We start from the raw sequence: 12846 nt of genomic DNA, 5'->3' as shown, positions 1-12846 counted from the left end.
AAGTTTAATTATCTCACATCCCCACTCTTCTTCTTCCTCTTATTTTTTTCTTGATGAATTCTTCTTCATCTTCTCCAGAACACTATTCTACGTTTTTTTTTTAATAATTTTTTTTAATTTCTTTTTTATACAAGAACATTTTAACACTTGTCCTTGTCTTCTTCTATTTTTGGGGTTGAATTTTGCACTCCTCCCTGACATCCACTCACTTCTAATGTTCTTATACGTACTATTTTTTGTATTATTGATTAAATATCCCTCACTTCTCTCTTTTCTCTTCCAAATGTTCAAAACCAATCTTTGACTAATCTCTCTCTTCTCTTCGATCTCTTTTTCCCCATAGACTATTATGTTTCTCGCCATTACTTAAATCAATAAATATACAATATTTTGGAGTTTTAGTACCAACACAGATCCAACCCCTTCCGAAGAAAATTTCTAAATTATTTTATTTATTGTATTGTTATTGATATGGTATGCACCACATGAACGAGAACTTTCATTGCAAAACAAGCGCGATACTAATCCTTTGCTGCTCAATAAAATTAGAAAATTATAGTAGAAACAACCCAAATCAAAAATCTTTGACACAAAAACAACAGAAATCCTAGACCATAATTCTTTTTTTATTGAAAAGGAAACCTTAGACCGTAATTAGCATAATCGAAAATATATGATTCGAATGTATATATTCTTAAATTGTGTTGAGGAAGTCTTTGTCGTTGGAATTGCAGGAAACCCTAGACCATAATTAGCATAATTGAAAATATATGATTCGAATGTATTCTTAAATTGTGTTGAGGAAGTATTTGTCTTTGGAATTGCAGTAAACATTTTCATTTGTTGAAGAGAATAAGAAGAACAACAGCGTGAGAAAAGCTAACTGTGGAAATTTAAGCAAAATTTAATGAGGATAATTTTGCGATTTTTTATCCTTCTAAATGGTTATATTTTATAACAAATTACATATAAGTTATTGACAAAAGATGACTTAACAAATACATCATTTAAAAATTGAATTAAACATATAAGGACTAAATCTTTTTTTTTTTTTTTTTAGTAAAGGGCTGGTGCAACTGCCCTCAAGCCTTGACTAATGAAACTTTCGAATACAAGGGGGGAACATTGAGCTTAAACCCTTGATTACAATAGGCACCTAGAGAACATCTTGAAATCATATCATGACTCTCTACTAAACAATTGTATTCAATTACGCACCAACTAGCAAAGAGCGCTCTACAGGCGACTCTATTTGCTTTACAGCGGTGACACAACTAGCAAAGAGCGCTCTACAGGCGACTCTATTTGCTTTACAGCGGTGACACAACGGAAAGATAACTCGATCTGCAACTCGATTACAGCATAGCATAATTTCCATACTCACAGCTTTCCCATCATGTTGCCACTGGAAAATACATCCAGTGACACTTAGCTTCACCCTGCCACTAGGAGGCAGCGACCATTTGACGAAACAAGGAACTCGCTGCCTACCTAGAGCAGACAAGGTACTTAGAGTGCACATACAGGCACACAGCCCGACTAGTCCTACATGACACATATAGGGACTTATTGCTTGCAAAATGCGCAAAACAACTAAACAACTTAAAATAGGAAAAATATATAAAGTAAAAATAACAACTTGGGCCGGGTCCACAAAGTGAGCCCAAACCCTATCTACAGCCTAGATCGGGCCCACCAGCTGCGTCCAAGCCCAAAGAACCAGACCAGTAAAGTATCCAGCCCGCTCGGCCCAAAGCAGTAGCTGTACCGCCCCACCACCAAAACCGCCACCCCACCACCGGCGTCGGGCCACTGTCATGCCTCCGTCGCCGTCCACCCATCGGTGGACAACATTGAGCGGCTCAGTCCTCCCAACACCAACCAGCATCTAGAAAATCTGCAAAAGAAACCGAATCGATCGCCCGAACCCGCCATCAACCCCACTCGACCGTCGATCTGCTCCATCCGACCATCGAATTCGGCCGGCTGACCAATGACCGTCAACAGACGCCGCTCCGACCCAGCAAACTCCTTGTCCTTCTCCGATCCCCGCCCGCTTCCACAACGCAGCCACTCCCTTCAACCAATAGTGGCGAAACCGTACACCATCCGATCCAATCCTTCGAAACTGAGACACAACCTTGAGAAAAAACACCCGTCCGGCCACATCCAACAGCCACCGGCGCTGAGGCGCAGCCGAACAGGCACTATCACACATAGCGGCATCCTCTAGGGTTTTCCTCTAGAGAGAGTTTTTTTTCTTCTTTTATAAGGACTAAATCTTACAAATAAGGATAATTTGCTATCCACTTGCCACATATCATGAGTTAATTTACTTTTTTACCCTTAACTACCCCTTTGAAGATTGAATTAAACATATAAGGACTAAATCTTACAAATAAGGACAATCTGCTCTTCACTTGCCACATGTCATTAGTTAATTTACTTTTTTACCCTTAACTACTTCTTTTGACTTCTAATCCCTTTATGTTGCATTTTTTTTATTTTTTTTATGAGAATAGTCCATTTATATTACTTTTTTTTTTCCTTTCCTGAGAATAATCCCTTGGGTGAGTCTAGTTAGACCTCCCAATTTGCTATTTGAACATCCTCTAATTTTTGTAAAAATTCAATCACTGTTTTACCCCTCTCTTATAGAAAATACAAGCTTTTGGCCCTCATATATCCAAAAAAAAAAAAAAAAAAAATTACAAGTGAATATTGTAGCCACGTGCAATCCCAACAGAGAAGTTCCGATGTGATATGTTTACACTATTTATTTGCAGATCCAATATGTTTTCTCCGTCGTCTCTCTCTATCAAACTTAAGGAACTATAAATTAATTTATATTTAATCTTTCATTCAGCAACTATAACAAAGGCACCCACTACCTATGTACGAAGTCATGGGTTCGAGTCATCATCGGGGTAGGAGTGAAATCCTTTGATCCTCTTTTGGAAAAAAAAAAAAAAAAACTATAACAAAGGCAATCCAATGGGTTATTTCTGAATAAATCTGATGAGCAACAGAGGCAGCGAAAATCAGTATTCTACAATCCTTTATTAAAGAAATATAATTTCTATTCTCATTATCAACATGCAAGCTTTGGTATGCAACCAAACAATTAACTCAAACCAATTCCTCTCTTTTTCTTTCTTTTCTCTGCGAATATTTGTTTTTGGGCTTGCGCTGCCGATCAAATCGCTGAAGCTTTGCGGTGAACCTTGGTACCCGGCAATCAACTCGAGCTGAAGATATAAATGGATGGAATAGGAGGTTGATAAAATGGTATTCAAATATGTAAAATAAAAATAAGGGTAAGTTAGGAAATTTTGTGGACAAAAATAAAGAAGGAGGTATAAAAAACAAATTAGGAGGTTTGAATAGAACCACCCTAATCCCTTTATGTTACTTCTCAAAAGAAAAAGAAAAAAAAATATCTTCCTTTTACACGTTGCTAAAAGAGAGAATCTCAGAGCTCTTCGTCAAACTTTAAAGAAGAACGTGTCCTCGATTTAGTAGCAGCTTCATTTGCGGTAGCAGGAGCAGTAGCAATAGCAGGAGCAATTAGATCTGTCAATCCATGAATGAAATCGAAGCCTCCAGTTGAATCCCGGGTAGCAGGAGTAGCAGCAGAAGCAGCGGCAGCAGCAGCAGTAGTAGGAGCAGTAGCAAAATTTAGAGTTTCAAGGCACATATAGAAATAGGTAAATACTCAAAGCCTATTCTACACCATCCATGCATCTAAAATTTAGAAGGCATATTCAGCAAACAAGAGAACCAAATAAGTTCCCAGATAGGAACATGTTTCGATGCTGACTACCTAGATGCATTCGATATGAAACCAACCAATGCAGTAACAGAGAAGTGGAAGCCAGTCAAAGTTGTAACTGAAAATAATTAAAATTAATATCAGTTGCAGAAAACCAACTTGCCATAGCCATAATCTTCAATGAGATCATCATATGCATTTGAGTCGTAGTTTAAGCCTAACTAATTGAAATCCACCTAATCTATCTAAAATGCTGTCAGATCTACATGAATGATGACAAGTCTAAAGAGGGTTGCCAACAGAAGAGCAGCCATGAGTGGAAAAAATAATGGTCCATTTGTCCAAGTTCACATGAAACATGTTATTGGAATCTAATTGCATTTTGGCCCCTTGTGTCATCGTCTGAGAACAACAAGTCTTTCAAAAAAAAAATCTGAAAGGGAAAATGGTCCGTACGGTACCCAAACTTTTCCTCCTTATAACTTTTGGTACCTGAACTTCAAAAAATATCACTACGGTACCTGAGGTTCTTTGCCCGACCGAAGATTGATACATATGACCGTTGACTCCGTTACGGAACTTGCCAGCTGTCAATTTTGATCTTAAAATGACAAGTTTACCCTTTATTCTTTTTTTATTTTGTTTTTTCCTTTTTTTTTTTTGTGAACCTTTTTTCCTCAGTTCTTTTTCCTTAATTCCTCTGGTTTTTTTTTTTTCCTAAAAATTTATAGAGAACTAGCTCATTGACCGAATCAACTCTTCGTTGATGTACGGTAAGGCGTCGATGATCTTGGGCGTTGGTTAAGGGGCTGAGGCTTCTCCACCTCTGCAATTGAGAAGGAACAGAGTGAAAGAGGCTTCTCCACCTCCAACGCATTTGGTTCCATCTCCACCTCTGCCGTCTCCACCACCACCAGAATTCCATCACTTTCTTCATTCCAATCCATATGGTAGCCAATTCTAATCAAATGTGTGTCCCAACAACTAATAGGACCTAATTCAATTGTATTGTAACCAAGAAAAAAAAAATCGATCTTGATTGATTCCTTGAAATTATACATAAAACCCTTTCGCGGATAAGGAGAAGTTGGTGCGACGGGGACAGGGTAGTCCTGATGGTGGCAGTTGGTGACGGTAGAGGTCGGGATTATACCGATCGTAGAGACTGAAGGATTCCGGCGCTAGTTGGTGTCGGGGTCCGATTGTCACCTGGTCCAACAAGTTCACTGAGGTCAGGCTAGACCGTGCTTTAGGCAACCTTGAGTGGTTGAATTCTTGGCATTCAATGGACTGTTGCACCCTCACGAAAGCTACATCAGACCACTGCCCTATCTTACTGTCATGCTCAAAGCTAGCTACTGTTCCACGACCTCCCTTTAGATTCCAAAGCTTCTGGCTACAAAAACCGGACTTCATTACTTTAATCCGGACATTTTGGAGTTCTCTGCATTATTATGGTTGCCCGCAATTTATTTTGGCGGCAAAGTTGCGGGCTCTCAAAGGCATGTTGAAATCCTGGAACAAGGCTCAGGTTGGTGATGTGAATATTCAAGTAGCTAACTCCAGGGCAGCTTTGGATTCTATTCAGGCTGAAATATCTTTCCACGGTCAATCGGTTGAGAGGTCTACTATCAAAAATGCTGCTCACACCAAGTATCTTCTGGATTTATCCCTTCAGGCAACTATGCTACGGGACAAGTCTAGAATTCGTTGGTTAAAGGATGGGGATCGAAATACTGCTTTAATTTCCTTCATAACATGATTAAGATTCGGCGACTTCATAATTCCATCTCTTCTTTGTTGATGGACGATGCGGTACTCACTGATCAATCCGCTATCGCTGCCCATGCCGTGCAACATTTTCAAAATTGCTTCACTTGTGACCCACGTATCACAGACACTGGTTTAGTTGAGAGGGTTATCCCTACATTAGTCACTGCTGAGGATAATGCATCACTTTTAGCTATCCCTACTCCTGAGGAAGTCTTCTCGGCAGTACGAAGTATGGATGGGAAGAGTGCTCCTGGGCCCGACGGTTTTGGGGGTGACTTTTTCACTTTTTGTTGGTCAGTGGTGGCACATGACGTGATCCTTGCAGTTCAAAGCTTCTTTACTAATGGGTTCATTATGCCGCACTTCAATTCAAACGTTCTGGTCCTTCTCCCCAAGCTGCAAGATTCCGAGAGCATTTCAGACTTCCGCCCAATTGCTCTTGCTAATTTCGTATTTAAAATCATCACAAGAATTGTGGCAGATAGACTTGGCCCCATCGCCTCGCGGATCATCTCACCTAGTCAGACTGCATTTATCAGAGGAAGGTCAATTATTGATCCTATTGTTCTTACATCAGAGTGCGTCAACCTTTTGGACCACAAGTGCAAGTACGGGAATTTGGCAATTAAATTTGACATCCGCAAGGCTTTCGACACACTAGATTGGCAATTCCTTCTTCGGGTTCTAGTGGCTTTTGGGTTCAGCGAGAGCTTTGTCACTTACATTCATAATATTCTGAAATCTGCACACATCTCGGTTAATGTCAATGGGCAAGCGTGTGGCTATTTCACTTGTTCTAGAGGAGTTAGACAGGGTGACCCGCTATCCCCATTATTATTTTGCCTTGCTCAGGAAGTTCTAAGTCGTGGTCTTTTATCTTTGATCGTTGGAAAAAAGATACGGAGTATTGCATCTCCATCGGCCATCTCACCACCCTCTCATGTGTTATTCGCAGACGACGTCATGGTGTTTCTACAAGGTAAAGTTTCTCACTTGCGTAATTTACTTTCTTTCATGGAAGAATATGCCTTGAATTCAGGTCAGGTGATAAACAAGGCGAAGTCCCAATTATTCTTGGGGAAGTATGCTGCGCTGCGGCAGAATAGAATCTGCAGAGTTTTGGGGATCCAAGTGCACCATCTGCCTTTTATGTATCTGGGGGTTCCAATCTTCTCTGGGCATCCGAAATCTGAGCACCTAGTTTCGAGTGCCGATAAAGTGCGGTGTAAATTGAGCTCTTGGAAGGGGAAACAACTATCTCAAGCTGGTAGGTTGCAGCTTATTTCTTCGGTGATTCATGGTATTTTGACCTACAGTTTCCAAGTGTACGAGTGGCCCAAATCTTTGTTGAAGAGAGTCCAACGATGGATTCGAAATTTCTTCTGGAATGGGGATCCTCTCAAGGATGGCTCTGCACTTGTGGCATGGAGCACAGTCTGCACCCCAAAAGAGCAAGGGGGGTTAGGCCTAAAAAATATTTTTACCTTGAATAAGGCTCTGTTATTGAAGAGATGTTGGGATGTGGTGTCGTGCGCATCAAGCTCAGCCAAGTTTCTCCATGAGAGATTTGTAAAAGGGGGTCTGCAGCCCTGTTCTTACTACAAAAAATCTTCAATTTGGTTAGGGCTCAAGAAGCTTTGGCCAACACTTCTCGACGGCGTTCAGTGGCTAGTGGGGGACGGCACTTCAATTCGATTTTGGAGAGATAACTGGTTAGGGGAAGTTCTAGCAAATTCCGCCAATTATGCTCAGGAGGTCCAAGAGCTGCTCAATGACAAAGTATGTGAGTTTATTACTAATGGGCAATGGTCTCTTCCTGCAAGCTTCTGTCACATCTTTCCAGAAGTAGCCCAATCCATTCATTCAGTGGAAATCCCAACAGAACCCACGGTGGACCAAGTTATCTGGTCAGCCACGGCATCAGGCTCTCTAACAACTAAAGAAGCTTACAACACCCTTGCTCCTCATTTACCTGGGCCCCTGTGGTGCAAGAGCATTTGGCATGCTGCAATTCAGCCAAGGAAAAGTATTACAACGTGGAAAATTCTACTACACAAGATTCCAACTGATGATTTCATTCAAAAACGTGGGACCAGTCTTTGTTCAAGGTGCTTCCTTTGTAATAAAAGTCAAGAAACCACACAACACCTTTTTCTTACATGTGATACTGCTGCGGCACTTTGGGATTGGCTTCTGCAATTATTAGACTTCATCCTTCTCCAGGTGCGTCCCTGCATGATTTATTCCATGATCACTTCCTTTCTTCTCTTAATAGGTCCTCAAAGTTACTATGGTACATATCGGTGTGTAATTTGCTATGGTCCCTCTGGCAAGAAAGGAATAAAAGAAAGTTTGACAATGGTGATATTTGTCCTGCCCGTTTACAGCAATTCTTCGTACTATCTCTAAAAGAATCTGCAGGCATGGCTTTTGCATCTTATTCAGGCACCTCGTCTGTACTGCCCATCTTTGCACTCTTGGGCCTATCTCCTTTGCTATATTCTGCGCCTAGGTACATCCCAGTGGTCTGGAATCCCCCTCCAGTTGGCTGGTTCAAAGCAAACTCAAATGGTTCCTTCCATGACAGTGACCATGCTGGATATGGTGGAATTTTTAGAAACAGCGAGGCCGCATTCTTGGGTGCCTTCTCTTGTAAAGCAACAGTCTCTTGGGCTATTGATGCTGAGATTCTGGCAGTTATTGAGGTAATTAAGGTGGCTCGTGAGAAGAACTGGTTTCCTTTGTGGATTGAGACAGATTCCTGGTTAGTCTTGCATTATTTCAGGCATCCTAGCATGGTCCCATGGCGCCTCCGCACCCGTTGGAAGAACTGCATGAAATCTTTTAACCAGCAGCAGGTTCATATCTATCATATATACAGGGAAGGTAATCGTGTGGCGGATAAGCTTGCAAATTATGGTGCTATGAATATTGGTACAAACTGGTGGAGTTCAATTCCACAATTTCTAATTAGTTCTTTTGGTCATGATTTTACAGCTAGAACAGATTACCGGTTTGCTTAACCGGTTTATTTTTTTCTTGTTCAAGTTAGCAAGTCCACTAGTGCAGTACCCTGTTTTATGTAGCTCTCTTTTTGGAGGTGGTTTTGGCCTAGTCCCCTACCTCATGTACTTTGGCCTGTCGGCCACCTATTATTAATATATTTTCTAGCGAGGGATGGGCGGTGGGTCCCCGGTTGTAGTGGTCCCTTTTGGGGTTGTGTGGGTGCTTAGGCATCCCTTTCAGATCGCTGCAGAGGGACTAATATCGCCTAATCCTCGTTAGTTAAAAAAAAAAAAAAAATCAATCAAAACCCAGAAATCAAAACACACCACCACATTTCTATTAAATCAATACACAAAAACAAAAGTAATCCCCGTTCCAATTTCATAAAATTTCCAGAAAATCAAATCTAAAAGTCTTTGAATTTTTGTTCTAGCTCTCTGCATATGATCATCGTGAGCTACTGCTTTCCTTGACTGCTTGACACAAACCCAAACTCTAGAAATAGAAAAAAGAAGCCAAATCAATCAATCAATCAAATGGAAGTTGGAGGAGGAGGAGCTCAATCAGCAGACACGGTGATGTAAGAGGCGGGCCTCACCCAGCAGCCACCGGCACCTCATCATCAGATGGGGGCGGAGGCCATTCCGGCGACGTTGAGCCACGCCGGCAGATTCATCTAGTACAACATCTTCGGCAACATCTTCGAGGTCACCGCCAAGTTCAAGCCCCCCATCATGCCCATCGGCAAAGGCGCATACGACATCGTTTGGTGTGTATATTCTTCATTTCTCATTTCTCTTGTTCTGCATCACAAGTTCCATCAAATCATCTTAACCCAAGTCTGGTTTCGGTGAAGGTCCTAAAGGAAGAAGAAGAGAACGGTTTTCTTTTTATTTTATTATTATTGCAGAGAAAGGGAAAATATATTTAGTTTAAAAAAAAAAGTTTTAGACATGAAGGGACGAAAATACCCTTCAAAAATTGACAGCTGGCAAGTTCCGTAACGGAGGTAACGGCCATATGTACCAATCTTCGGTCGGGCAAAGAACCTCAGGTACCGTAGTGATATTTTTTGAAGTTCAGGTACCAAAAGTTATAAGGAGGAAAAGTTCGGGTACCGTACGGACCATTTTCCCAATCTGAAAAGCAACTATAATACCACCATCACCGAAAATTCTTCAATACACAGCCGTGAATTGTATGTGCACAGTCTGGCTGACACGTGGCAAAATCTGAACAATCAAATATGTGGGGTCAGAAATCAAGTTATCTTAGCCATCACTAAAGCTTACTCTGTTTTGACAATCAACGTCCACTGTCAAGGAAAAATTTATAGTGGTATGTTTTGTTTGTTGGTCAACTAACAAATAGTAGTTCAAGAGATAAAAACTTTTAGATGGTAAATATCCCCTTGAAATTTAATGTAAGCCCTCCGCCAACTCTGCTACCTCCTCCACCACCGATGAAGCCAGAGAAAAACGAAGCTCAATCTACGATCCGGAAGCTTAGTTAATTTTGGGATTGGATTGGATTTCGGTTACGATCGGCGACACGCCGTTCGCGTCGGCAAGTACGTTCCAGGATCTAAATCTATCGGCGGTGGTGCTTAATGGTTTGTATGTAGAGATACCTCATAATCATGCTGGGTCGGCAAGAATTTCCGGTGGAAGCAATTGCTGGGTCGGTGCTCATTCATAACGATGTATATATACCGTTTACTCGTTTAGTATATGAAAGGAGGAAATAAATGAACGATACCTGTTGTTGGCACAATGGCTAATTGGCCAATGTATTGAGGGTGGGCTATGCGAGCTCGAAAGGTCGCGAGCCGTGTCAAGCTTATTTGTTTTTTATATTACTTTTTATAGTTGTCTCTTTTGCTTTTTATTATTTTTTTGTTCTTTTAATAGTTGTCTCTTTTGCTGTTTATTATGATTTTTTTTTTCTAATATTATTTCCTTCCAACTATACTTATCCTTATAACCCTATATTTATATTCCTCCAAGGACAACCCCATTAAGTGATCAAGACATCTAAAATTGGAAAAACCGATAGTTTGATGAGATTATTGGAATATTTTATATATTTGTACAAAAAAAAAAATTCAACCAATCTCTTTCTCATTTCGACTTTGATCCATTTTGTCAACCAAATTTACTTTTATAACCACGACACAAGCAACTCCATCACGACACAAGGAATTGAGGAAACCGACCATTAGATAAGAGAATTGAAAAGTATTTTATGCATGTTGTAAAAAATTTAGTCAATTTCGTCATAGTTTTGATTTTAATCCACTTAGTCAGCCGAAGTAATATATATAACATCTTGGTTGACCGATGACATAACAACCACGAACGGTGCCAAATTTTTCACACAACGTATATAATTACGTTCAGGATACATGTGAATGGTTGACGGATCGAGAAAAGAAGTTACCAATGAGTAGTTACGAGAATTTTAGTTTGATGGGTATTTAAGGTTTAGAGTTGACCGCATGGATCGAGGCCTAAACGATGATGAAAATAGGTAAATTTTTACCATAGCTTTTTCTTCTCATCATGAGAATATCCAAAGGTGGATTTGGCAAAAATATATTTTTTCCATATTGTTGGTTTTAGAATGTATACTTTTCGATATAACTAATAAGCAAGTTAAACAACATTAGTAGGCATATAAGGATTTTGTAGAATTCAAGAAAATGAAATTGAAAATCGATAAATTTGACATTACCCATGTATTTATCGCGCATTAATAGATACTATGTTAAAAAGTTGACCTGGTCCATCGTCATTTGGATATTGGTCAAAGTGTTTAACCTTATATACTCGTATACTTCCCTACGGGCAGCCAAACTACGTGGAGATAAATGTTTCAAATTGTTTACATGGGTTGACAAAGCTTTTCCCGGTGAGAGTGTGAGAATTGACGGATCGAGAAAAAAATTTACTAATGAGTGGTTACGAGCATTTTAGTTTGATGGGTATGTAGGGTTTGGGGTTGACCACGTGGATCGAGATTCAAACAATGATGAAAATATGTAAATTTGTTACCATAGCCTTTTATTCTCGTCACAAGAATATCTAATTGTAGAATTGGCCAAATTATATTTTCTCCACGTTGTTGGTTTTAGAATGTAAACCTTTTCATATAATTAATGAACAAGTTAAACCACATTAGTAGGCATACAAGGATTTTGTGGATTCCAAAAAAGCGAAATTGAAAATCGATAAATTTGATATTATCCATGTATTTACTATGCAAGAATAGGTATTGTGGAAAAAAATTGACCAAGTCCATCGTCGTTTCGATATTGGTCAAAGCAGTCAATCTTGCATACGCTCATATTTCCCTAAGGGGAGCTGAAGTACGAGGAGATAAATGTCATGAATTGTTTACATGGGTTAACAGAGCTCGTCCCCTTAAGAGTGTGAACGTTGATGGATCGAGAACAGAAATTACGAATGAGTGGTTACGAGCATTTTAGTTTGATAGATATTTAGGGTTTAGGGTTCACCACGTAGATCGAGAGCCAATTGACAAAAAAATATAAATTTTTTACCATAGCCTTTTCTTCTCTTCATGTGAACATCCAATGGTCGAATTGGCCAGATTGTATTTTTCCCACTTTATAGGTTTTGGAGGTATACTTTTCCTAACTAATAAACAAATTGAAACCAAATCAGTAGACATATAAGAAATTTGTGCAATAATAAAAAAAAAAAACTGAAATTGAAAATCGATATATTTGATATTACCTATGTATTTATGACGTATTAGTATGTACCATGTAAAAAATTTAACTCGTTTTGTTGTCATTTTGACATCGGTCAAAGCGGTCAACCATATATACGTTTATACTTCCCAAAGAGGAGTCGAATCACGAGGATATAAATGTCCCAATTTTTTTACATGCATTGACATAGCTCATCCCCACGAGAGTGCGAGCGCTGACGAATTAAGAAAAGAAGTTGTGAAGAAGTGTTTAAGAGCATTTTAGTTTGACGAATATCTAGGTTTCAGGTAAAATTTAGGGTTTAAGATTTACCATATCAATTTAGGCCCATATGATGACGAATATAGGTACATTTTTTATCATAACCTTATCTTCTTGTCATGAGAACATGTAACGGTCAAATTGGCCAAATTCTATTTCATCCACCTTATTGGCTTGATAACGCATCATTGGAAGCAGTTAGAATCCGAAAATGTGCTAGCTCTCCCTTGTAGGATGCTTTGCTCTTTAGTTCCTTATCGACTTCCTGACGAGTGACGAAGCCTCAAATAGGCACAAC

Source organism: Rosa rugosa, chromosome 2 (genome assembly GCF_958449725.1).
Source record: "Rosa rugosa chromosome 2, drRosRugo1.1, whole genome shotgun sequence".
Lineage (NCBI taxonomy): Eukaryota > Viridiplantae > Streptophyta > Magnoliopsida > Rosales > Rosaceae > Rosa > Rosa rugosa.
Note: the sequence above shows the minus strand (reverse complement) of the source record.